This window comes from Myodes glareolus, chromosome 22, assembly GCF_982192425.1.
Source record: "Myodes glareolus chromosome 22, mMyoGla1.1, whole genome shotgun sequence".
Taxonomy (NCBI): Eukaryota; Metazoa; Chordata; class Mammalia; order Rodentia; family Cricetidae; genus Myodes; species Myodes glareolus.
The window spans coordinates 60,579,640-60,605,807 of record NC_142047.1 but is presented as its reverse complement, the minus strand read 5'-3'; the positions used below and the strand labels follow the sequence as shown (position 1 = coordinate 60,605,807).

The 26,168-nt window shown below is 36.8% G+C and overlaps 1 long non-coding RNA gene across 1 annotated transcript in view; it reads left to right on the top strand.

Moving 5' to 3' along the window:
* LOC125405986 (uncharacterized) overlaps positions 1 to 24,334 on the top strand; it is an 89,239-nt gene extending 64,905 nt beyond the window's left edge. Inside the window, exons 3-5 of the long non-coding RNA XR_007233756.3 lie at positions 7,342 to 7,433; positions 7,708 to 7,750; positions 24,128 to 24,334. This is a non-coding gene — a long non-coding RNA (uncharacterized LOC125405986). The remainder of the gene's footprint in view (positions 1 to 7,341; positions 7,434 to 7,707; positions 7,751 to 24,127) is intronic.
* The last annotated feature ends 1,834 nt before the right edge of the window (positions 24,335 to 26,168 follow it).

The window sequence follows — 26,168 nt, the reverse complement described above, 5'->3', positions numbered from 1 at the left end:
TCTTTATGATTTTATTTTCTTATGTTATATGTTTTAGTTTATTGTATTTGATTTAAAATGGATATAGTCTCTTTTTTAGATTCATAAAGAGAAAGCCTTTGTTCTAAAGTTTTGAATGCTGTCATATGGATTCAGTGTTGTAACTTAGCAAATTAGTCCTGGTTTCCTGAATGAACTGTACAAGTTTTGATAATTTATCTCATCATTTTTTTTAGTCTCAAATACATTTTTCACTTAGTTTGAGAGGATTTTTGGTTCAATGTTTTTAACAGTGATAATTCAGGGCATTTAAGGGATATTTAAGTATTTGAGAATTTTTTTATTAGATTACTGTTGGAGGTTACTTATATTAGCACCTTCATTGATTATGAACATTAAATGTTCTATTTTTTGAAATTTCCAAGACGCATTTTATTGGATACCCTACCAAAGCAAAGAACTACTCTCTACCATGGACCCCACAATCATCTTACTGGACTAGGACCCAAAATGGGGCAAGAAGAAGCAAAGAATGCAGCACTCACCTATCAAAAGTAAGACCAGTTCCTACAAAAAGAAGCATCTCAATCATAACAACTAGAAGTGCTCAAATCCCAACACAAAGGTACAAATATGAATAATCAAGGCAATGTACCTCCTCTAGAACCCAGAATATTACAGAAATAGGCCATGAGAAAAACAATTTAGCTGGAGCATAAGAAAAGGATGTCAAAATAGCAATTATGAATGTGTTCCTGGACACAAAAATGTCATAATGAAGACAATAAAAACACAGTTGAATGAAATAGTAAAGAAGTTACGAAATAAAACTAGTGAAGAATTTACAAACAAATGCCATAATAAAGATAATAAAAACACAAACAGTTAAATGAAATAGTAAAAATAATATAAAACACAAAAGTGGAATTTAAAAAGGAAATAGTATCGCTGAAGTAAAAAATAATACAAATAAAAGTAAAAGAGAAAAACTCAGAGTATGAAACAAAAATGTTAGAGGTACAAGTTAAAAGACATGGAAGAGAAAGTGGTAGGACTTGTAGATGAGATAGAGGAAATTGACACTAAAGTAGAAAAAATAAAAGTCAAATCTGAAAAAATAAAGACACAAAATATCCCTAAATCTAAGACACTAATAAGAAAAGCAAATATAGGAATAATAGGAATATTAGGAGAAGAAACACAGATAAAAGACAGAGAAGTATTTCTAACAAAATTACTGAAGGAAACTTTCCAAATCTTAATAAGGAGGTGCCTATCAAGATGAAAAAGTGTACAGAATACCAAAGGCTGGAACAGAAAAGAATTTCCCCACAGCACATAATAACCAAAATGCTAAATATACAGAACAAAGAAAATACTAGACGATTTAATGGAAAAAGAGTGGAACACATTCAAATAATGATTGATTTTTCACTGGATATTTTGAAAAACAGAATGGGCTATACAAATATTTTATAAGCTCTGACAACTACATATGTCAACTTAGACTACTATACCCAGCAAAACTATTATAATCAACAGAGAAGAAATACATTTCACAATTAAAACAAATTTTAGCAATTTTGGTCCACTATTTTAACTCTTTAGAAGGTACTAAAAGGATTTTTTTCTGAGAAGGTTAACACAAGTTGTTTCCTAGCTGCCCAGACTCCCAAAATAACCATATAGAAAGTGTATGAATTAAATCACTGTTTTGTCTATTAGCTATAGTTTCTTGTAGGCTAGTTCCTACATCTTAATTTAACCCATGTCTATCAATCTGTGTATTGCCACGTGACTGTGACATACTAGGTAAATTTTTGCCTGGCATCTGTCTCTGGCGGGGCTACATGGCTTCTCCCCATCTCCACTTTCTTTCTACCAGCATTCAGTTTAGTTCCTTACCTCCCTGTCTCACTCTACTCTGTGCTATCATAAACCAATGCAGTTTCTTTATTCATTAACAAATAAAAGCAACACATATACAGAAAAACTTCCCAATTCATATCCCCATTTCTGTTTAAATAAAAGGAAGGCTTTAACTTTAACATATAACAAAACAAATATCAAGCAAAATTACAATTACAATATTTATATCTACTTTATCTTGTATCATAACTAAGGAAAATTACAACTATTCTTCAACTCCATCAAAGACAAAAGAACGATAAAATATTACCTTAAAAAAACCCAAAAAAACAAAAACAGGAATTACATTATAAGCAACTTCCAAAACTCTAGAATTGACAGATACATCTCGCTGCCTGGACAGTCAGCCAAAGTTCTTCTGTACCATTGGGGCATTCATCTTCAGCCTACAGGCCCATACTATCCAGCAGACTTTTAAGACATATTCTGCCTTGTAATGACAAATTCTTTTAGTTGCTTTCTTACATGTCCTGTGAAATGACTGGCAGACTCTTCCATGAAGCAGGAACCCTGAAGGACTGTCTCACATTCTTTAGGCAATTTCAGCAGTCATTTCTCTGTGGATACTACATGTCCAGCTCATACAGCATAACATCAAGCCATTCAAGCAAGAACAGTTTCTTGTACAAATCTCTAATAAACTCCATAAGGAGATTCTTCAATGCCCATTTTCCTCTTGAAGTAATTGGTTCTGCCAGGAGCAGACATGTCTCATGTGATGAAAAATCCTAAGTTATTAAAACATTTCAAATGTCATATTCTCAAGGTCTCTGAAAGATTTGAAGAATATCTATCTAGCTGAAATGCATCTCTATATAGCTAGAAAACCTAACTAATATGAGTAGAAATTTGACTATTATAGATGATTATCTATTGACCTATATTTCTTAATTATACATTACATTTTAAATGTGCTGCACAAACGCAATACCTTAATCAAAAGAACAGAAATATACATATAATAAAATTGACCTAAAATTTCTTTCAATAAACCTAGATCTGTACTAATGCAAATCTCTATAGAATATCTCTTTTTAAATGTAAACAAACATTTATAAACAATATTTGGGAATTGGGGCATAGTTCTCTCTTTTGGTGGGTGAAGTAATTTTCTGGGTTTGTTCATGACAACCATAGACAAAAATTCTGAAACCAAGATATCTTTAAAATATATATTCTGGTTTAGCTTAGCAGCCAATATAATGAATGTCTCTCTGTACATAGCTCATTCACAGTCCAAAAATTCAAAGAAAACATAACAATATACAAAATCCAGATTCTGTGTGTATATTCCATCTTTATCTGGATTTTCTTTACTCCTTGAAAGCTATGTCTGCCAGTACTCTGTCCCTTTAAAGACTTGGCTTTATTTTTTAAATGCATTTACTTCTTTTGGTAACTATTTATACACTTTTTCTTCTCTAGTCCATGCCTATGTTTATTTTTTAAATACAATGTATCTTGTTTAAAGGTCTTTTATGTCTGAATCTGTCCTATTGTGTATCTGAAATCCTTTTCTGTACAGAAGTGCTTCTTGAAATATTAAGTGACATTACCAGGGCTAAAGTTGCTTTGCCTTTGGCTCCACCCAGTCCAACATCGCAAAGGTTCATTTATTGCCTGTGAGAGACATTCTCTCTGCCCCAGATTCAGGGTCGGGTTGCAGAAGGTCTGTGTTTCTATTAAGCAAGTTGTAGCATTCTGTTCACAAACCCCGTTTAAATGCTCCATAGCTGTACCTCCTGAAAGATCCAGAGTTCATGCTAGCAGCATGGTCCAGGGAGCTACCTTTTCAAAACTGTGCATTTTTCTCCCTGCTACCAATAAAATCAGGAAAACCTCTCTTAAAGGAACCATGGTGTTAAGACATGCTTAACTCTGTTCTTTTTTGTCTAAAACTCCTTTCCAAGCTTTCTCAGGTTTTATGCGGATTTAGCTGGCACATGTTGGCATGCCTATCTGTATTAGGAGGCCACTGGTTACTCTCCTGACCACATAGACTCCCAAAATTACCACATGTAAACCATATTAATTAAATCACTGCTTGGAATATCAACTTTAGTTTCTTATTGGCTAGCTCTTACATCTTAATTTAACCCATTTTTATTAATCTATCCACTGTCATGTGACTCTAATTTACTGGGTAAAGTTCTGTCTGGTCTTTGTCTCTGGTGGGGCTACATGACTTCTCTTTGACTTTGTCCTCTTTCTCCCAACATTCAGTCTAGCTTTCCCTGCCTAGCTCTACTCTGCCCTATCACAGGCCAAGGCAGTTTATTTATTTATTAACCAATGACAGCAACACATATACAGAAGGATTCCCCCACATCATACAATCACTATGACAAAAGAAATACATGATTCCAGAAGAGTTCATCAAAATAAGAGAAGGAGCACTACATAACAATACATTGTGCTCAATAATAGTGCTCAATATTAATGAACTTAATTCTGAAATAGAAGTACATAAAGTAACAGAATGGATAAGAAAGTATAATCTTTATGTTGCATTCAAGAAACACATCTCTTTATCAAAGGTATGTGTTGTCTTTAAGTAAAAATGGAAAAGGGTATTCAGAGTAACTGAAACAATAAAGCAAGCAGACATGACTATTTTAATATATGAACAAAACAGACTCAAAATAAAAACTAAATGAATAAATTACAGAGTAGGTTTACCCTTGAGAGCTAGAAAAAGAGACAAAATTCACTTCAAATTAAACATAATAAAGTAAAATTTAGAACAAAAATAAATGAAATTCTATGCAGGGAAGCAATAAATAAATCAGTAAAACTGAAAGGGTATTTTCCAAGTAAAAGTATGGAAAATATCCCCAAAAATTGCCACAAGAAGCAAACAGTCATGACTATTTTCATATCTGACTTAATACATTTCAAACAAAAACTAATGAGAAGAGACATGTAAGGATACCACATACTTATTAAAGAAACACAGCAATCAAGACTGTTATTACCTTAACATTCAAACATCAAATAAAAGGGTACCTAATTTCATAAAGAAAACACCACTATGGCTGATATATCATATTGACTTTAATGCAGAGAAAGTGAATGACTTCAATACCACACTCTAATCAATAGACAGATCATCCAGACAAAACCAAAACACAGAAATACTGGAGCTAAATATTATCATAAACAAAATGAACTTAACAGACATATTTAGAACATTCTGCACAAATGCTAAAAACTATAAAGACTATACTTCTTTTTTATCAGCCATCGAATTTCTATTCAACATTTTCCACATATTAAGATCAGAATAAGTCTCAACAGTCAGAATAAATCTTTATATCCTTTCTGACTACCAAGTATTAAAGCTGGATATCAGCAATCATAGAAACATCAGAAAGTGTACAAGCTCATGGAAACTCAGCAACTCAATGCTGAACATAAATTGAGTCGATTGTAGCTAGAGACTGCTCATTTCCTGGCTGCCCAGACCTGAAATAATCACACAGAAACTATATTATTAGAGCACTGCTTGACTAATATCTTAGGCTTCTTATTAAGTAACTCTTACATTTTAAATTAACACATTTCTATAAATCTGTGTATTGCCATGTAGCTGTGGTCTACCAGTAAGGTTTCATCCAGCATCTGTCTCCTTTGGAGACTACATGGTACTGTGAAAAAAGGTCTTCTATTCTGTAGAGATTTGTCACTTGTAACTGCCTTAGTAAAATGCTGATTGGCCAGTAGCCAGGCAGGAAGGTGTAACACCCAGAACAGGAGAATTCTGAGAAAAAGAAAGGGTCAGTCTGCAATCATCATTCAGACACAGAGAAGGCAAGATCAGAATGTCTCACAGATAAAAGATACCAAGACACGTGGCTAACACAGACAAGAATAATGGATTAATGTAGCATGCAAGAATTAATATGAAGCCTGAGATAATAGGTCAAAGAGTTTATAATTAATTTAATCTTCTGTGTGCAGGATCTGGCAGGACATAAACTTGTGTCAACAAATGGCACCAACATGGACAACTTAATCCACTTAAAAACTGAGAGAGTTTGGGAAGGAATTCTAGACACAAAAAGAACAGTGTTAAACATGGCTTCTTGGTAGCAACATTTTCTCAGGTGGGTTCTGTTTTCAAGAGGCAAGTATGTCTCATTTAAGAGAGGCTTCCTGACTCAGTTTTAGCTGTAATAACCTTGCAGTTCTTTATAAGAGGTGCCATCACAAAGCAGTTAAATGATGTTTATGAATGACAGCATGCTTCTTGGTCGTGGCAGGGACCTTGAAACTCCATAGAGTTGTGGAAATAAACATGCTTCCTGTCAGTACCTCATCAATGAATTTAGACTCTCTGAAAGCTAAGGAATGTGGTGGATCCAGCCATCAAAGTTATTGCTTTAATTTTAGCCATATTGCTTAGTAAATAAAAAGCTCATGTGGTCAGAGAAATAAAGATATACAGTAAGGATAGATTCAGATGGGCATAAAAACCTCTAAACAGTTTACATTGAATTTAAAAATAAATGTAGGCTTGGGAAAGAAAAGAAAAAAAAGGATAAAGTCCATAAAGAGAGAGAGAGAGAGAGAGTAATTGGATGTGGTGATACACACCTTTAATCCCAGCACTTGAGAGGCAGAGGCAAACAGATCTGTCTCAGCTCACAGACTGCCTGGTCTACACAGTGAATTCCATGACAGCCAAAGATACACAGAAAAAAATCTATCCCAAGCAATCAAAAATTAAAAATAAAAGAAATATAGTTTAAAATAAAGCCAAATAAAGATGGAAATATACATAGTGTTGTGTCTCCTATGAGCACTTCTGTGTTTTGACACATATTACTAGTTTATTATATTTGACTTAAAATTGCCAGCAATTTTTTTCATACAATGTGACTATAACATTCTTGTTATGTAAACATGCTATAGCCTGATTGGAATTAAACTCTTAACAACATGAAGCTGAGTCTCTGTCACCCATAGCAGCTGAGCCTGCAGCCAATCAGGGTGGAAACTGCCAAAATCTCATTCACTGTATTAAAAAAACTAACTTCAGGTCATTTCTGTGTTTCAGTTACTGCCTTTGATTTTCAATACAAGAAACACATTTGATGAGGTTTAACATTTTGAACCATTTTTAGTCTGGAGGTAATAATTAGTAGATAAAATAGAACTGCCAGTAACCTCAACAAAACCAAGTAACCAAATGGAATTCTTACAGTAGAGTGGACAGAGTAATGTTCTGGATATTTTTTTTATGTTTAATTTACCGTTATCAATATCTCTTTCTCTGGTGTGTGTGTGTGTGTGTGTGTGTGTGTGTGTGTGTGTGTGTGTGCGTGTGTGTGTGTGTGTGATATGTTTGTGCAGGGGCAAACACATGCCATGGCATTCATAGGTAGTCAGTGAATAACTGTGTAATCTGTTCTTCCCTTCTATATTTAAAAGAGTCATGAAGATTGAACTAAGGTCACCAAGCTTGCATGGAAATCACCTTGGCCAACTGAGCCATCTATCCTTTTCATCAGGCAGTGAGGCTTGTGAGTATCCCTTGTTCTGTCTCTGCTCTTCCTCCATTGAGTTTTCAGTCCTTAGGAGGATCAATTACTTACATTTTCTCATTACTGTGACAAAGTCCCTGAAAATAGAAACTTAAGGAAAGAAGATTAAACTTTGTCTCACAGTTTGATGGTAAAGTCCACGGTGTCAAAAGGGTGATGGTGACAAGAGCGAGAGACATCTGATCATATTAAATCTATCGTTAGAAAGCAGAAAGACATGCTGGTTCTCACCTCATTTTCTATTTTTATTCAGGTCCATGACCCTAGCCCATGGCATTGTGTGACTCACATTTTAGGTATGTTTTCATTCCTCAGTTTATCTGATCTAGAAACTCCCTCAGAATTGTGCACTGGGTTCTGTCTCCTAGGCAATTCTTGATCCTACTACATTTCAGAGTATTAGCCTTTATAGGAGGCATTTGAATCTTGAGTTTCTGCTTCATAAGTATGCATAAAATTGACCCCTAAAGCTAATCCATGGTGTGAGAGACCATAAAACCTTTGGAAGTCTTGTAAACACCAAGACTGGGTCCTGGATGGAAGCTTCAGTAACCAGAGATACACAAAAATGGTTTCCATTCAAAATACAAGTTACTAAGCTAGAAATCAGAGAGTCGTGGGACCAAGTGGGGCCTAGAATTTCTGTGCTAGTCAGAATCAGACAAACTGTTTCAAATTTCCTTAGATTATCAATTTATATAGAGATTATTTTGCTAAAAATTTATAATTTTTGTATCTTTCTTCTGTGCTCTGTGGGCTCCATAGCTTTAGGCCTGTGACAAAGCTGGAACATGCTGATTTGAGTGTGATGTGGGATTTCCCTCTGTATGCTTTGATTACCATGAATAAAGAATTTTTTTGAACCTATAGAAGAGCAGGGTGGGACAGAGCAGTTGAAGAGGGGAAGACTAGACTGAATGATGAGAGAAAAAAGGACAGTGTCAGAGAGCAGCCATGGAACTACTAAAGATAAATGCTGGAAATTTTACTCAGTAAGCAACAGCCACATGGCAATGCACAGATTAATAAAATTGGGATAAATTAATATAAGATTTAGCCAATAAGATTCTAAAACTAATGGCCCAAGCAGTGATTTAGTTAATATGGTTTCTTTGTGATTATTTTGGGACTAAGTGGCTGGGAACAAACAATCACCCTCCCCTCCTGCAACAAATTGGCTTCCATGTGACCAACTAAATTCATTTAAAACCTGAGAAGGCTTAAAAGGGAATCCTAGACACAAAAGAACAGAGTTAAGCATGATTTGGTAGAAGCATTTTCTTGGGTGGACTCTGTTAGAAGCAAGCAGAGGGACAGCTCATTTAAGAGAGGTTTTCCTGACGCGGTTGTAGCAGAAAAAAAGTCAAGCCATCTTAAAATGCTGGCTTTCTGAGTCATGCTGCCATCATGACCTCTGGCTCTTTAGGGAGACAGAGCATTTGAATGGGGTTTGTGAGCAACATGCTAAGGCTTGTTTGGTGGTAATATGGACTAGCTGTGTACCTAGAAATGGGTCACTGTGAATTGTTCTCAGAGGCAGCAAGCACTCCACCATGCTGGACTAGGCAAGACAAGCAGAAAGTACCATATATAGCCTAGAAATGATGCAGCTTAAGATTTTAGAAAGTAATTAGCATTTTAAGAAGTGCTCCTGATCAATAAAGAATTACAGATATGCAATAAAGAGAAATTAAGATGGAAAAGATCTCTAAATGGGTCACAGTTTTGGGCAAATATATGTAGGCTTGGGAGAGATAAGAAAAAGAATATAGACAGCTATAAAAGGAAGTAAATGGTTTAAAAATGGTAAAATGTTTAAAGAGACAGAGTACAGTCATAGATTAAAAGGAGTAAGAAAAATAAGACGCTTAAAATGGAAAATTCACAAAGAACCTAGATTATGTATATTATTGTGATTACTTTGAATTTTTTGACTGTGAAGGAACTAAATACAGGGAGACATTTCATTGAATGGAATGCTAAGCTAAACCAGCATGTATATTATAAAGGTATCTGTACTTTAGAATTTGGGTCTAAGAATAAGGTGCTTTGGAAAAGAGGTTCTTCTTTTGTTTTCACAGCGATGAGAACCTATGGATTGCTTCCAGACTATTATTGTTTGATAGACAAAGACTCCCAAAAAGGTCACATTGAATAGCCCTCAACAATTACTTTGCCCAATAAACAGCAAGAAGCAATATGGAAAAAATGATGCCCATATTCTCAAATATTGTCTATAAATAGTTTGTTTGCATTTGAAGGGAATATGATATAGATATGAATAATTTGCATTGGTATGGATCTTGGTTTATTGATATGTATATTTCTGTACTTGATTGAGGTATTGTGTTTGTGTAGCTCATTTAAAATGTAATGAAGAATAGTCAAGCTTATGCTCATGCTAGGTTTTCTAGATAAATAGAGATATATTTCAGGTAGATAGATAATCCTCAAATCTTTCACTAACCCTCAGAATATGGCATTTAAAATGTTTTAAAAGTTAGGACTAGTCATGACAATAAAACACATCTGCTCCTGGCAGCACCAACTACTTCAAGAGAAAGATGGGTATCGAAGAGGCTCTTTATGAAGTTTGTTATCCATTTGGGTAAGAAATTGCTCTTACCTGAACTGCTTTACTGGACTTGCAGGACCCATAGAAAAATGATTGCTGAAGTTGCCTAAAGGTGAAATGGTCTTTCGAAGTTCCTACTTTATGAAAGAGTCTGCCAAATATTCTGCAGGACACAGAAGAAATTAACTGACAAACTGCCAATATAAGCAGAACTGTCTTTTAAATTATCTGCTCCATCAAAAAGTCTGCTGGATACTATGGGCCTATGGGCTGAAGATTGGATGCCCCAATGATACAGAGGAACTATGGGTGACTGTTCAGGCAGTGAGATGCTCTGTTATTTCTAGAGTTTTGGAAATTGCAAACAATGCACCTCCTGTTTACTTAGGGAATATTATATCCTTCTGGAGTCTTTGATGAAGTTGAAGAGTAGATAGTAACAATATAGTTTTACTTAGTTATGACAAGAATTAAAGTAGATTGAACCTGATAGGAGAGAAAGTGGGAAGTAGTCTACAAGACATGGGCACAGGAGACCACTTCCTAGGTAGAACCCCAGTAACACAGATAATAAGAGCAACAATCAATAAATGGGACCTTCTGAAACTGAGAAGCTTCTGTAAAGCAAAGGACACTGTCATTAAAACAAAAAGGCAACATATTGATTGGGAGAAGATCTTCACCAACCCCTCATCAGACAAAGGTCTTATCTCCAAAGTATACAAAGAACTCAAGAAACTAGAAACTAAGACTCTAATTAACCAAATTAAAAGATGTGGTAGTGAACTGAACAGAGAATTCTCAACAGAAGAAGTTCAAATGGCCAAAAGACACTTAAGGTCATGCTCAACCTCCTTAGTGATCAGGGAAATGCAAATCAAAACAACTTTGAGATACCATCTTACACCTGTCAGAATAGCTAAAATCAAAAACACCAATAATAGCCTATACTAGAAAGGATGTGGAGTAAGAGGAACACTCATCCATTGTTGGTGGAATGCAAACTTGTGCAGCCACTATAGAAATCAATGTGACGGTTTCTCAGGAAACTGGGAGTCAACCTCCCTCAGGACCCAGCAATTCCATTCTTGGAAATATACCCAAGAGATGCCCTATCATACTACAAAAGCATTTGTTCAACTATGTTCATAGCAGCACTATTTGTAATAGCCAGAACCTGGAAACAACCTAGGTGACCCTCAATAGAAGAATGGTTAAAGAAGGTGTGGAACATATACACATTGGAGTTTTACTCAGCAGTAAAAAACATCATCTTGAATTTTGCATGCAAATGGTTGGAAATAGAAAATGTTTTACTGAGGGAGCTAACCCAGACCCAAAAAGAGGAATATGGTATGTAGTCACTCATAAGTGGATTCTAGTCATAATTAAAGGACATTGAGCCTATAATTAGTAATCCTAGAGAAGTTAAATAAGAAGGTGAACCCAAAGAAAATCATATAGTTATCCTCCTGGATATTGGAAGTAGACAAGATTGCCAGGTAAAACTTTGGTGCCCGGGGGTGTGGGAAGTGGATGTAAGGGAAGATGGGTAGAGAGAAGGGAGAAGGGGAGGATTCAGGAGAGCTTGGGGTATGGGATGGTTGGGATGGAGGAAGGGTGGATATGGGAGCAGGGAAGTAAATATCTTAATTAAGGAAGCCATTTTAGGGTTTGCAAGAGACTTGACTCTAGAGGGGTTCCCAGGTCCAAGGAGAGGTCCCCAGATTGTTCCTTGGGCAGCAGAGGAGAGGGTGCCTGAACCAGCCTTGTCCCATAGCCACACTGATGAATATCTTGCATATCACCATAAAACCTTCATCAGGCGATAGATGGAGATAGAGACAGAGACCCACATTGGAGCACTGGACTGAACTCCCAAGGTCCAAATGAGGAGCAGAAGGAGGGAGAACATGAGCAAGAAAGTCAGGACCATGAAGGGTGCGTCCACCCACTGAGATGGTGGGACTGATCTAATGGGAACTTACCAAGGCCAGCTGGACTGGGAGTGATGGAGCATGTGATCAAACTGGACCCTCTGAATGTGGCTGGCAATGAAAGCTGACAGAGAAGCCAAGGACAATGGGACTGAGTTTTGATTCTACTGCATTGATTGTCTTTGTGGGAGCCTAGTTTGTTTGGATGCTCACCTTTATAGACCTGGATGGAGGGGGAGGACCTTGAACTTCCCACAGGGCAGGGAACCCTGACTGCTCTTAGGACAAGAGAGGGAGTGGGAGGGGGGAGGGGGAGGGAAAAGAGAGGCAGGGAGGAGGTAGAAATTTTTAATAAATAAATAAATAAATAAAGGGAAGTAAGTGATGCCTTCCTGAGACATCACTGCATCAAGCTGTGTTCCTTGCATCCCTTTCTCTTCCCCTTAAAAAGCTAAAGCTGTAAACACTACATAGAAACCCCCAAGCTATGATCTGTAGTTGAAATCTGATCCATGGTTCTATGCTTGAAAATAAAGTTTTATCGGAACACCCACAAAAAAGTAGATATAAATATTGTAACTGTACTTCTTGCTTGATATATGTTTTGTTATATATAATTTTTCCAAGTTAAAGTTCAAAACTTTCTTTTCCTTTAAACAGAAAAGATAAGTGATGTGGGATTTCCTTCTGTATGCCATGATTACCATGAATAAAGAATTGCTTTGCACCTATAGCAGAGCAGGGTGGGGCAGAGCAGAGCTAGATGGGGAGGACTGGGCTGAATGATGGGAGAAAGAAGGGCAGAGTCAGAGAAGCTATGGAGCTCGGAACTTTAACTGGTAAGCCACAACCACATGGTGATACACCAGATTAATAGAAATGGGTTAAAGCCAATAAGAAGCGAGAGCTAATGAGCCAAGCAATGATTTAGTTAGTTTGGTTTCTGTGTGATTATTTCAGGTTTAAGTGGCTTGGAACAAACAAGTGGCCTCCTCACTACATGAGTATATAGCAGAGACCATAAATGAAAGAAAAGGTGTTTGCTTCCTTATGATTACATCAAAAAGAAATGAACAAAATATCTTTTAAGAACAATAAGATGCAAAGCCTACACTAGCTGTTTAGTCAATACAAACACGCTGTGAAGGTACAAGAACCTGAATTAAATCCCAAGTGCCCATAAACATACTTCAGAGTGGAGGTGTGTGAATGTAACATCAATTGAGGAAAATAAAGACAAGGGGGTTGTAACTGGCTACGAGGCTAAGTAAATCAGTGAATCCTGGGTTTAGAGAGAGACTACATTTCAACAAGACAGAAGGTCCTGAGGACACGAACATGCATTTGTGCATGTGCCTATATGGATAAACATGGAGAAAAACATATACATGACACACACACACACACACACAGAGAGAGAGAGAGAGAGAGAGAGAGAGAGGGAGATCACAGAATGCATTTTATTTAACATGTGAAGATATTTAAAAGATTAAATGGTTCCAAAATATGCCTTCTTATAAAAAGTAAATAAGTCCATTTCTTTAGGGCTATAACTTCCGGGATGAAGCGGTAAACGATGTATACATATGTACTGAAAATGTGGGATCACAGACCACAGAGAAACACTTGCTTACCAGTGATTTAATGAGTCCACTCCTCTGGCCTGGAACAAAGTGTCTTTGTTCTCAGGGTAATAGTCATTAAATTAATTCTCCCTAGTTGTCTGTCACTGTTTCATCAGCCTGTCAGTGGACTGAAACACCAAGCTTGTTGGGCTTGTCAGTTTACCTGTTAACTTGATACAATCTAGAATTACCTGGGAAGATAACATCGACTGAGGAATTTACGTAAGTCAGGTTGACTTATGGCACATCTGGGAAGGATTATGTCATAATTAAATATTGAAAAAATGGACAACCATCATGGGCGACATCATTCCCTAGGAAGGAGTCCTAAACAATTTAAGACTGGAGAAAAGTAGATGGGAGCAAGCATCAAGCAGCATGCTTTTGACTCCGGATATGATGTGAAGAGCAGCTTGAGTCTTGCCTTGATGCGTCCTTAAGGCTGGACTGTCACCTGGACTTGTAAGATTAAAAACACTTTCTCCACAAGCTGCTTTGGTCCATATTTAATCATGGCAACAGAACAACAACTCTTCCCTAACCTTCACTGCTACCTCGTTCTGCTTTTGAGTTTTGCTTTATCACAAAACATTTTCATCATCAAAATTGGATTTTTAGCACTGTTAGAGTTATGGAATAAAATCCAGAGGGCACACGTTGAAATCTTCATGTTCTCATGGCTCAGAGCAAAGCACTGAATAATGGACAGATGGACAGTAATAAAGACAATCTATCATGAGACAAAGGAACTTCTGAGAATGGCAGTGGATCAATCAGCTGGGAAGAGCAGAGTCTCTTATGTTTTCCAAGCTACGAACATTTTGGGTCATTTGCGTCATAGCCTTCAACCTCTCTATCATTTGGAGATCTCCTGGCATTTTTCTCATGCTTGCTGGTTTTGGACATACATTTCCACTCTTCCCCTGACTTTCCTTTCTTTCATGGATTTATTTTGATATCTCTGGGCTATTTTATCTATGTCTTGTTTTTCTACTGTATCTCACATCTCTGTTTGCAGTTACTTTGAATCTTCTTTGAAATCTTTACAAATACAAATAAAAAAATCTTATCAGTCAATGGTATAATGAAAGAAGACTGTACTTTGATTGAATTATTCTCGATTGCTGTTTCTTTACCTCAATTCCAGGGTCTGCTAAACTTTCTCTTCTATCAGCTTCTTGCCAAAAGGATGATTGCTGAAAACCTCTGAAATGAATACCAAAGTCTTCCTCTGAAGAAAATTGACTGGCCCACTATTTGATCTTGTAGGCAAAGGCATAAGGCAGTTTCTAGTTAAAGAACTCATTTTGAAATAAAAATAATTCAGGTTCAAAACATAAGAAAATGAATTTATACAAGTTCTGCTGTGATATCATCATACTCTTTACCAATGAGCTTCATATTAAACTTGACAGTCTAACTAAGAAACAGGAAATAGAGTAAGATATTAAGGATGCACTCATTTAAGACTTCTATAATATGGCACTAAGCAAGTTCTTAGCTAAGAAACAATAAAAAAAAATCTAATGCATATTAGACTTGTGATCAGAGCTGACTGCTAAGACAGACACGAACTGCTTAAAAGCACGAGCAGCAGCAAGCACTAGCAGGGCTCCACTGGGATTTCTTTACAGGCTTCCCATGCTGTGAAAATTACATCAAAGTCCATGTCTTTCAGGAATGACAAGAACAGCCTAAGAAGCTTCCTGTTGTTGTTGTTTCTTTTTGAGTCCCAAATTCCTCCCAGAGGAGACTTGAATATTATGACTCGTTACACAAGTGTAACAACGGACACCATTGTGTTGTCTCATAAGACTTTTCATGCCATGTTGTGTTGACACTTTCTGCCAGCATTTCTTTGCTTGAAGGCACAGAAAGAAACTTAGGAAAGCCAGTTCGACTCCATCCACTGTGATAACTAACTCTATCTAAACAACATTACCAGCCATCATCTCCGGTCTGTTTATGACAAGCCCTTTTTCTGGGTGTCGGCAGAAGCTGGCATGTGAGTTTGAAGTCTGAGATGTGTCCCTCCTTCATTAGTACTTCATAACTATCCATTTTAATACAGATTTAGAGGAATTAACAAATCAGAAAATGAAAGGAAAAGCGGACATGAAATTTGAACCAAGTCTCAAAACTCTTTTCTGTACATACAAACAAGATTTATAGTTTTAAAATGTAATCTTGCTCCATGGTTCTGAAAACAATTTTAGGGCCAATATGTTTTTAAAATAATAAGAAGAAAAACAATAGAAAGTTTGTGAGAAGGGCTACAGTTTTAAAGTGGCAAATGTGTGAGATCAAACTATGTATTCACACGTCTGTTTAAATTATACATGTGCATGAAACTTTGCTATACACATAATGTTTTCACAGTAGGTTGCCTGAAAAGGTAGATTTATTTAGACTTCAAAAAAATATGTGACCTCCTATGATGGCTAATATTGTTTGTCAAATTCACAGATCCTAGAGTCCCCTGGAAAACTGTTATCCGGACATGTCTGTGAGAGAACATCTAGACTCAACTGAAGTGGTCAGACCCAGCCTAAACCTTGCTTGCTCCATTTCATGGGTTGGAGTCTGACTGAATAAAAATCTAAAGGCAGCCAAGCACTAGAATTTATGGCTCTTAGTATTATGACTGTGGATACAGTGGGATCAACTGCCTCATGTCCCTGCTGACACAGCCTAGACCCTCAAACTCCAAGCCAAAAGAAACCCCCACTTCATTGAGTTGCTTTTATCAGGCATTTGTGAAAGCAACAGGTGCTATCTTAGAAGGTTCAGAACTAACTGGAAGTTAGTTCAGTTCATGCCAATTAGTTAAGTTCTGGTTAAATGATGGTTTTGGCTTTGTTGACGTGAGCATGCCTTCTGAGTTTGGGGCATTATACATTATAGTGCATGTGTACAATCTTTCTTGCCTAGATTTATTCACAACATAAATTAATTTCATTTCCATATTATATAAAGATAAGAAGAATGTTTCAGATGAAAACTTGCTGTATAGTGTCTCATTTTATCAGCAATTCAGGTATAATTACAAAGTGAGGAAAATAGACGAAAATAGAAAACTTTCTATGGAAAATATGCCATTTCTATACCCGTGGATTGACATATCGTTACCGGAGATATAAAATTAAACACAAGAGAAATCTGTACTTTACTTGTTAGGCCAAATAAAAATTTAAGAGACAAAAATATCTTATTTTTTTCTTTTGTACAGTATCTGACATTAGACAGATTTAAAATATTTGTGATGATTAATAAACATGTTTTATAGCACACTAACAAGCAATACTACAAGAAACTGTATACTTCTTCTAGAAATTGCCATTCATATACCTGGCATTCATAATTGTTGGCTGTTTAAAATTCACTGATAAAGAATTAATGTGAATAAAGAAATATATTTAATAAATGTAACTAAATTTACTAGGCATTGTACGCACAAGTATGCAAATAACATGCATCATTGGTATGAAAAAGCTAAAAATCTATCTGGAAAGTTGTTCGTTACTCCTACAACACCCATGGTGTTATTCTTACAATGACATATTTAGTCAGTATGGTCATTGCTGTAATTTGGAAGTTCACTTTTACATAAGACCAACTGTGGTGTCTCTCCTCCAACAGACAACAAAGTAGTTTTTGGTACCCAGAAAGTCATAAGTCATGGAAAAAGCTTCAGGATCAATTTCTGGTTAATTTCTCCACAAACTTTATGGAGGTTAGGGTGTAAGTTTGAAGGGAGATAGAACATAGGGTATGTGTTTAAATACATTGCATTGATGTATAAAATTACAAAAGAATAAAAATACAAAAAAGAAAAGTTGCTATAAGTACAAAGGTATTTGTTTTGTTCATGAAAATAAAGTCAAATACTATATTAATGTCGAATTTATAGAAAAATTCTATAGAAAATGAGAATAATAAGACAAAACTGAAAGGTTAGAAAAGGTTATAGAGAGTTCTAAAATGTTTGTGAAATAATTTTCCAGATGCGTATTTGTGAAGACTGCAAGAAAGGTTCTATGTGCTTATGAGAACCTGGACATTAGTATCAAAAGCACATTTACTTAAAAAGTATAAGAAGTGCATGGGCTGGTGAAATTGCTCAGCAGGTAAAAGCACTTAGTGTACATGCTGACAACCTGAGGATGATCTCCGGAATGCATGGTTGGAGGAGAGAACCAACTCTGAAAAGTTATTCTAACTCCAGCACACACTGTGGCATATACATGCCTGCATACACACACATACACTTACACAACACACACACACACACACACACACAAACACACATAAATATCATCATAATAATTAACAATAATAATAAATAAATAAATAATAAAACTTTGGTGCTCATTAAAACATCTCTTCCAGCATTGCTATACTATGCACATGAAAGTGAAGTAGTGTGTGTAGTATATGGGGTATAGATGTGGTGTGTGTTCCTGTGAATGCACAGATTACTTCTAGTGTCTGTTCTCGCATTTCACCTTAAAATAGGGTCTCTAAATTTTCATCTCTGGCTCTGTAAGGAAAGGTGGACTTGTCAGGAACCCCCATCTCTGTCTCCCATCTTCCTATAGAAGTGAGGAACACTGTGCCAGTGTCTGCTTTTCAGGATCCAGAAATAGGCAACAGGCTTGTACAGTAAGCCTTCTACTCACTGAGCCATCTATAAGCTCAGGGATTTGAAAATCTTAACCTTTTGTAAAATTAACCAAAAATTAAAGATTTGTGGGATTTTGTTTAGAATAATTTCCTGTGATTCATATTATTTTATAAAAGTTTGAACACTTATATGACTTAATCTTTATTTAAAATTAAGTTATTTTGCAGCTATCTACTGTCCTGTATGTGCTTGCTTTTGAAGTCTGCAGATGGTAACTCTGGCTAAGTTAGCCGGTATGCACACTGCAAATGTTCATAATTGGAAGGCAATCCAGCAGATTGGTTCATATAAACTTTTCTATGATTATCTATTTAGCAAACTTCTATAATTTTATTAGAAAAAGAGAATGAAAATTTGAAAGCAAGCAGAAATAATTTTATGAATAGATTTACAGAATGTCCAACTGGTTGTTTGAAATCTTCTGTAATCTTTGTAGCTTCCACTATTCAAAGAGTTCCATCCATGACGCATGAGAGAAACAGGAAACACACTCATATTAGTGAACTTATTTTTAATTTTTTAGAGTTATCATCAGGCCATGTTTCCCAAATGGGTTATAGAGAATATAAGAATTGTTTCGGAAAATGTAGTTTAGTGACCTGACAAACCCCTTAAACATTCAGAGACAGAGCTCACTCTGCTGCTGTCCTCAGAGGAGTATCAGTCTGAATGTTCTGATGGTTTAAAGCTTGGAGAAGAATGCTTATGTAACATGTATGATTCCCTGAGTTTGGTACCCAGCAGCACATTAACCATATGTGATGATATACGCCTGTAAATCCAGTACTGAGGTAGTGGAGATAGGAGAATTGAAAGCTCATTATTGCTTTCAGCTTCATCGTGTCCAAGACTGGCCTGGGTTATGTGAGACATTATCTCATGAATAGCAAAGAAAAGAATAAAAGGGATTCCAAACCAGAAATTAGGATGAAACTAGTTTCTTTTGTAGTATCACAGAATCAGAAGACTTTTCCGGGACAAAGTTTCGAAGCTTTAGGTCTGACACTGTGACTACCATGGTGTGGCCATTTTGTTCATCATTTTGTCTCCTTTCAGATTGTTAGGCACAATGCTGCCAACACCATGGCCATTGTAGTCCTGTCTTCTAAGAAAGAAAAAAGGTCATGGGGTACTTTAAAACTTAAATATAAAAAGAGGTTGCTTTGGCCAAATGCATTTACATTTGTTGGTATGACAGTAAGGTCCTTTGTACTGGAATAAGATTATTATGTAATAGTTATTGGGACATTTAACACTGTAATAATAGAGCTTCATGTGTCTTGGATGTTCCTGAAGCATTTCAAGAATCTAAAGCATTATACTAGGATATATTTCCATGAAATTGGTGGTGAATTCCAAAGACAATCAAGGCAGTTGGAGTTGTCCCTCAGGCCAAGACACTTGTTGGAGGCCATGAGAGTTAACAACAGTTGGAAACTAATGTTCAAATGCCACCCTGCCAAAGGAACAATTTCTGAGTGGAAGGCAATTCTGTTCAGGCAAGGTCTGTAGAACCATTGACACTGGAAACTGTTGTTCACATTTGCTAGGCATCTTGGGGTATCCCCAACACCTGCATTGTAGTGCATAATCTCATTTGATGTTTTCATATAATCTCATGATTGCTTCTTAATCTTATGGGCACATATATCTGTGGATGATCAGGAAGATGACTTTTCATTTATCTGCATAATTTTGATATATAAAAAACTATACTAGGACTAGGTTATTCAATTCTGAATAACCTAATTAAAAATGGGGTACTGAACTGAACAGAGAATTTTCAACAGAAGTTCAAATGGCCAAAAGATATTTAAGGTCATGTTCAACTTCCTTAGCCATCAGGGAAATGCAAATAATAGGCTTTTTTAAAAAAAACATTTGTGTGTGTGTGTGTGTGTATGCATTCCTAAATACATAAATACAACCATTTTAGTCTATATGTTACATTAATGTTTATGTTATCCAGGCTGTCCATTTGGTATCAGATATCCAATTGGGGAAGACTATATCTCTAGTCCTCAGCAATCCTTAGTTGATTGCAGTTCATTGTCTAATGTTGAGACGTCTTGAGTTTTTCTGCTTCAATGTTAGCTTGTCTATTCAACATTGCTCAGGTCATATAAAGTCAATAATGTTGGTGAGATTTTATGGGTGTACCTTCTGACATTGCTAGCAGACATAATCTCATGGTAAACTCCTTGATACCCTGACTCTTACAATCTTTCTGCCCACTATTCAGCAATGTTCCCTGAGTCTTACATGATAGAGTAATGCTGTAGATGTATCCTTTAGAAATACTCCCCTAAGATTTGGAATTTTATTTTTTTGAAATTAATTTAATTATCTCTGTTACAAAGATAAGTTTCCTTGATGAGGTGTGAGGACTACACTTAACCATGGACATAAAAACAAATATTAAAAGTGAAGTTATTAGAGATTATGCTAGCATTGTAAAGTGATGATTGTACGTTATCCTCCAAGATAAATGAGTTCTCTAGCACTGGGTTTTTATCTAGGTTTCCAGTACTGGACATGTTTTCCCTATGGTTGAGCAGGTCTCAAGTCCAGTTAGGGAGGTGTTGGCTACCACCAAGGTATTTGTCATTACTACACTGTTTAGGTTTTTATGCTATGCTTGTTAACGTGATTCATAGATGAAATAGCTGGACAGAACAACTGGCTGCTTTCCTCCTTTGAAAATTTGTTTAGTTCCTTTAGGTACCATAAAGGCCAGGTTTCAGGGAGGAGGTTTTCAGGAAAGCTCCAGCTCAGGTCCTCAGGCTCTGAAGTGTTTGTAATCTTCAAGAATGGAGGAGAAGGACGGGCAACCAAAAGAAATGGCAACATAAAAGCCTCACCTTGTAAAGGGTTCCACAATCTTCCAACAAAATGTCACCACTGTCAAGGGAACAAGTGCACCCTGACAGAGTCTGAGGAGACACTTTTCATATTCCAACCATAGCAAGAGCCTAATCAGTGAAGGCTCAAAAATCAATGCCTCAAACTTACAAAATTATTCTGCAAATACTTGTAATCCCAATGATATCCAAGCACAAAGAGGAGAATGGAAAGTGTATCTTGAAGTGTTAAACTACTAACTACTGCTTCTCTGAAATTAGTAGGATATTCTGACCTTTCAGGTGGCTAGCTTTATGTTACAAGATAAGAAAAAAAACTATCTGTGTAATGACTGCAGAAGTATGTTGTCCTTCCAGCTAAAACATATTTGGGACTAAAAAACTGCAAAACTCTCTGTAAGCTACTGAATTAGGGTCTCTAGCTGTGGTTGTGACATTTTTCAACATGCATTAAAGGGACCATGACCCATGAAAAGTAAAATCTATATGCAACTTTGTCAAAAGCTATGATTGAAGGCCCACAGCTTCTACTGATATTTAATAAACACTGATACATGGTGGTTTTTCCAGCTCTCCAATACCTGTACTCATTATCAGTGAAAAGAATCCTACATGTTTGTTCCTTTGTTTTGTTTTAGGTATTATTCTTTAATCTGTTTTTCCATTTCAAAAATATCTTTTCCTGAGATTTCTTGTTTGTCTTATAATCAGCAACCATAGTTGTCAAAACTGAAAGTACTACCCACCGGTAAGTGGATGAGAGTGGGTTTATATTCACCAAGAAAATTTTCAATAGAACACATGGGCAGATTCTTGGCAGTAGTGGCATACAAACCATATGGGATTTAAAACTCTTTTGAAACTGTGGAAAGTTCTGCACTGTAATAAGTCAGATCTCACATAGTTAAAATAATAAAGAAATCAGCATCCAGTAAATGGATGGTGAAACTTACATTCGACAAAACACATGACTCAGGGGAGATGGTTTCATTGATGAAAAACCAAACCAAACCAAAGCAAGCAAAGAAAAACTTGCTTTGTAATTAAAAGGATTTGAATTCAAACACTAGTACACACACACACACACACACACACACACACACTGTCTGTGGTCGCACCAGGGAGGTGGGGATGCAGATGCCTGAGCCTCAGCCTAACTCAATCAGTTTTCTCAGAACAGGAAAAGTCCACATTTCAAAAATTAGATGGGAAAACATTGAGGAAGACACCTGAGGCCTGTTTTTAACCTTCACAGACAGATGTGGAACATACATCTGCATACAATTACATTCATATTTGAACATATGCCCACACATTTGAAGGAATATAGTGCAAATTTTGATCTCTTTAGTCTAAGCTGGGAGCTATGGACTTTACTAGTGGCTCTCCTGATTCTAGTATTACAAAGAGCGCAATAAGAAACGTGGCAGCTCACACTGGTTCTCCAGACTCAGTCAGAGGATAATCTAGATAATAAGAGTCTCAGGGGAGAGCGTAGAGTGGCTCGTGGAAACTGCTACCAGCTGGCTTGAGCATTGTGAATGGTGTCAAGGTCAGAGCTAGATTGTTGGAGACATGTTCATTTCTATGTTTCTGTGAAGAGATCTAAAGATCACCATTGTTACCTGAATTATGTTAGGTACACAGTTAGATGTTGCTTCAAAGCTGGCCACTTTGCAACAAGTTATTTTATTCATCCGCATCTTGTCTTAAACTAGGGGTCTTAATACACTTTCAGTTTCATTCACTGAAATTCCTTTACTATGGGACCATTCTTTATCCCAGATAATTTTATTTGACCTGATACTTGGTCTGTGATAAAGCCACCATTACTGCTTCATTTTAATTAGTGAACAATGGCACATTTTACTTCTTCATTTCTTTACTCATAGAGACACACATAAAGAGACACATACAGACACACACATATAACTTTTCTATTTGAAAAAAGGTCTGTATGTATGTATATAGCCTGACAGGCTCAGGCCCCTATTCCTGCCTTAGCCTCTCCAGTGCTAGGATAGCAAGCCTCTGATATGGTGCCTCACCTGCTGTTATATCCAACATGGCTTTGCTGAGACTATATAGGCAGTGTGTAATGATTAGCTCTCCATTTTTAATGAGCTTTTCCCTGTACTGTTGTAATGGTAATTTAGCTATAAATTAAACAGGGTCTAAAATCACCTATAAGTCAAACCTCTAGGCATGCCTCTGTCCATTATGCCTCACTTCGGTTTAACAAGGATGATTTCCCTGAATAATGGACTAGAAGCTGTAAGGTGAAATAAACGCTTTTCTCCACAAGTTATTGTTGGTCATGGTGTCTTATCACAGCCATAGAATCCTTAAGTAAAAACAAAGGACCAAGAAATGATACTGCATATTTTGATGTAATTCTTTGTATTCATATTTGAGTTAGACATTTACCATGGTTTTGAGTTCCTAGTCTAGGGGTTTTGAGGTACTTCACTACTTTACTTATAAGTTGCACTATCTCCAGCCTTAAGATAGTTTTCAGTTCTAGTTTTCACATCTTATGGTGTGGTTTGAATTTTAAATGTCCCCCATAGACTTATGTGTTTGTACACTTAGTCCTAGCTCTTACTGTTCTAAAAGGTTTTGACATTTTCTGTAGATAGAGCGTGTATGGAGAAGGTATGTTATTAGGGGGTAGATTTAGGGTTTTGTAGTCTATACTCTAATTCCAGACAGTAGATTCAATGTGACCCGCTTCCTCATGCCCATACCCTCTCACTGTAAGGGTATATTCTTTCCCATGCAGTAGGCAAGACAAACCTTTTCTTGTTTATTTGATTTCCGTCATGGATAGGATCCTATACAGTATAACTTAGTAAAAGGTTTTCATTTTATTTTTTGAGTCCCCAAATAAATAAAGGAGCAAATTTTCTTCCAACACTGTAAGTTTATTTTTTTTAAAAAAAAAGCAATACTTGCATTTTAAGTAAAATTAAAACTCTGTTGTTCTGACAGATACAGGTAGGAGAGCCAGAGGTTGGCCCTGATTTGGTGTCTCTTACATTGACTGGTCCTGATGACCAACAGTCGAATCAGATGAAACAGTCAACTGGAAGACAAAACTTTGGGAAGTAGAAAGTGTGTCCGTCCCAAGGAAGGAACAAGTGATGGGGATCCCTCTGCGTACGGATGTACAAAGGCAAAGGTTGGGAACGGAATCCAGCCAGATAAGGCTCAGACAAAGGGAAGAAGACAACACCAAGGGTTTGCAGGACTGCTCCCCAGATGAACACAGAGATTTGGTGTGAGAGGGAGCCTTGTCCAGGGAGAGCATGCCATAAACATAGACACCACCTGCTGCCTTACCCACATCCTCAGGCTTCCACATTTCAGGCTTGACTTTGTTCCTTCAGCTCTAGCATTCATCACTCTGGAAACTTCAATAACCAACACACATTGAAGCTCTACACTAAAAAAAGAAAAACAACATTTTAGTCAAAATATAAGTGGAAGAAGCACCGTGAATGTGCAAGATTCAAACCAGGTATTTTCTGAGTCAGTCAGACCAGACAGACTGTACTCCTGGGGCTGGACAGAATTCTGCTTCACTAAACATCAGAACAAATGGCTGGATTTAGCAGGGCACACACTAGCATTTTGTCTCATACTGATTTGTTGCTTTTATTCCTGGCTCTTATTTGCACTAAGAAATTTTAAACAAAGTTCTTCTGAGACATATATTAAAATATGTACAAAACTTACTCTTAGGCTGTTAATAACTCAGATACTCAAAATTGAAAATCAAACAGCCCAGGACTGAGGAACTTGTCCAGTTCGAGTGTCTGCTGCATGAGTGTAAGGACCCAAATTCTGATTTCCAACACCCATATAGCTGAGCATGGCTATATGTGCCTGCTGGGAGAACAAGGGCAGCAAAACCCCAGAGCTTGACTTCCAGTCTTGCTCCGGGTTCAGTGAGACAGCCTGTCTCAAGGGAGTAGATGAGGGATAGAGCAAGACACCTTAAGACTTTCTATATACAAATCACACACAGAGAGAGGGACACCACACACACACACAGAGACACAAACACACACACAGCCCTTATTTAGAGCACTACTTGGGCCCTCTGCCTTATTTAATTATGTGAATATACATGCGGTTTTAGGGTGTTACTAAGATAATTTCTCAATTTCTGATAAATGTTGAAATTCAAGCTATTATCATAGAAAGAGAAAAGTACAAAGAAAATGAGAAATGTTCCAAGGGAGAAGATGTTTCATGTTTTGTATGTGTGCATGTGTGTTGTGTGTGTGTGTGTATGTCGTGTGTGTGTGTGTGTGTGTGTGTGTGTGTGTGTGTGGTATGTGTGTGGTGTACGGCATGTGTGTTTGTGTGTGTGTGTGTGTGTGTGTGTGTGTATGATTTTACAGCACAAGACATGCGGACTATGCTGATTTCCAGCAGGGGCTTTCAAGGCAGCAGAACTACATCCTCAGCCAGGAATTTTTGTTGAAATTAGGTATAATAGGTGACCATAATAGCTATTACAAAGACAAAGACCCTCAGAAGTTTCCATGGTGACATCACTGAAAGTTACAGCTTAGTAAAACGGAAAGGAAGACCTCTGAAGCTGGCTCAGCCAGGAAAATCTTGCTGCACAAGCATATGGACCAGAGTTTAGACCCTCAGCATCCACTAAAAGCTAGGTGAGTGAGCATAGCAATCCCAGCAAGGTGGAGGAGGACATGAGAAATACCTGAAGTAATATAGCTTGCCAGACTAGCTCTGGGTATATTGAGAGTGCCTGATTCCATATATATAGCGGAAATAAATTAATAAAATTCTGGATTTCAACTTCAGGATCAATATACATGTGAGAACATGAAGACCTGTACTCATCCACACTGCACAAGTCCATATACAAAACTGTAAATAAATATACGGGAAAGAAAATGTGTGCAGTATGGGTATGGGTGTGCAATGTGGTCTAATGTATGGAAACTTGAAGGTAACTCACAAAAACTAAAATAACCCAGCAGTCTGAGGAGAGCTG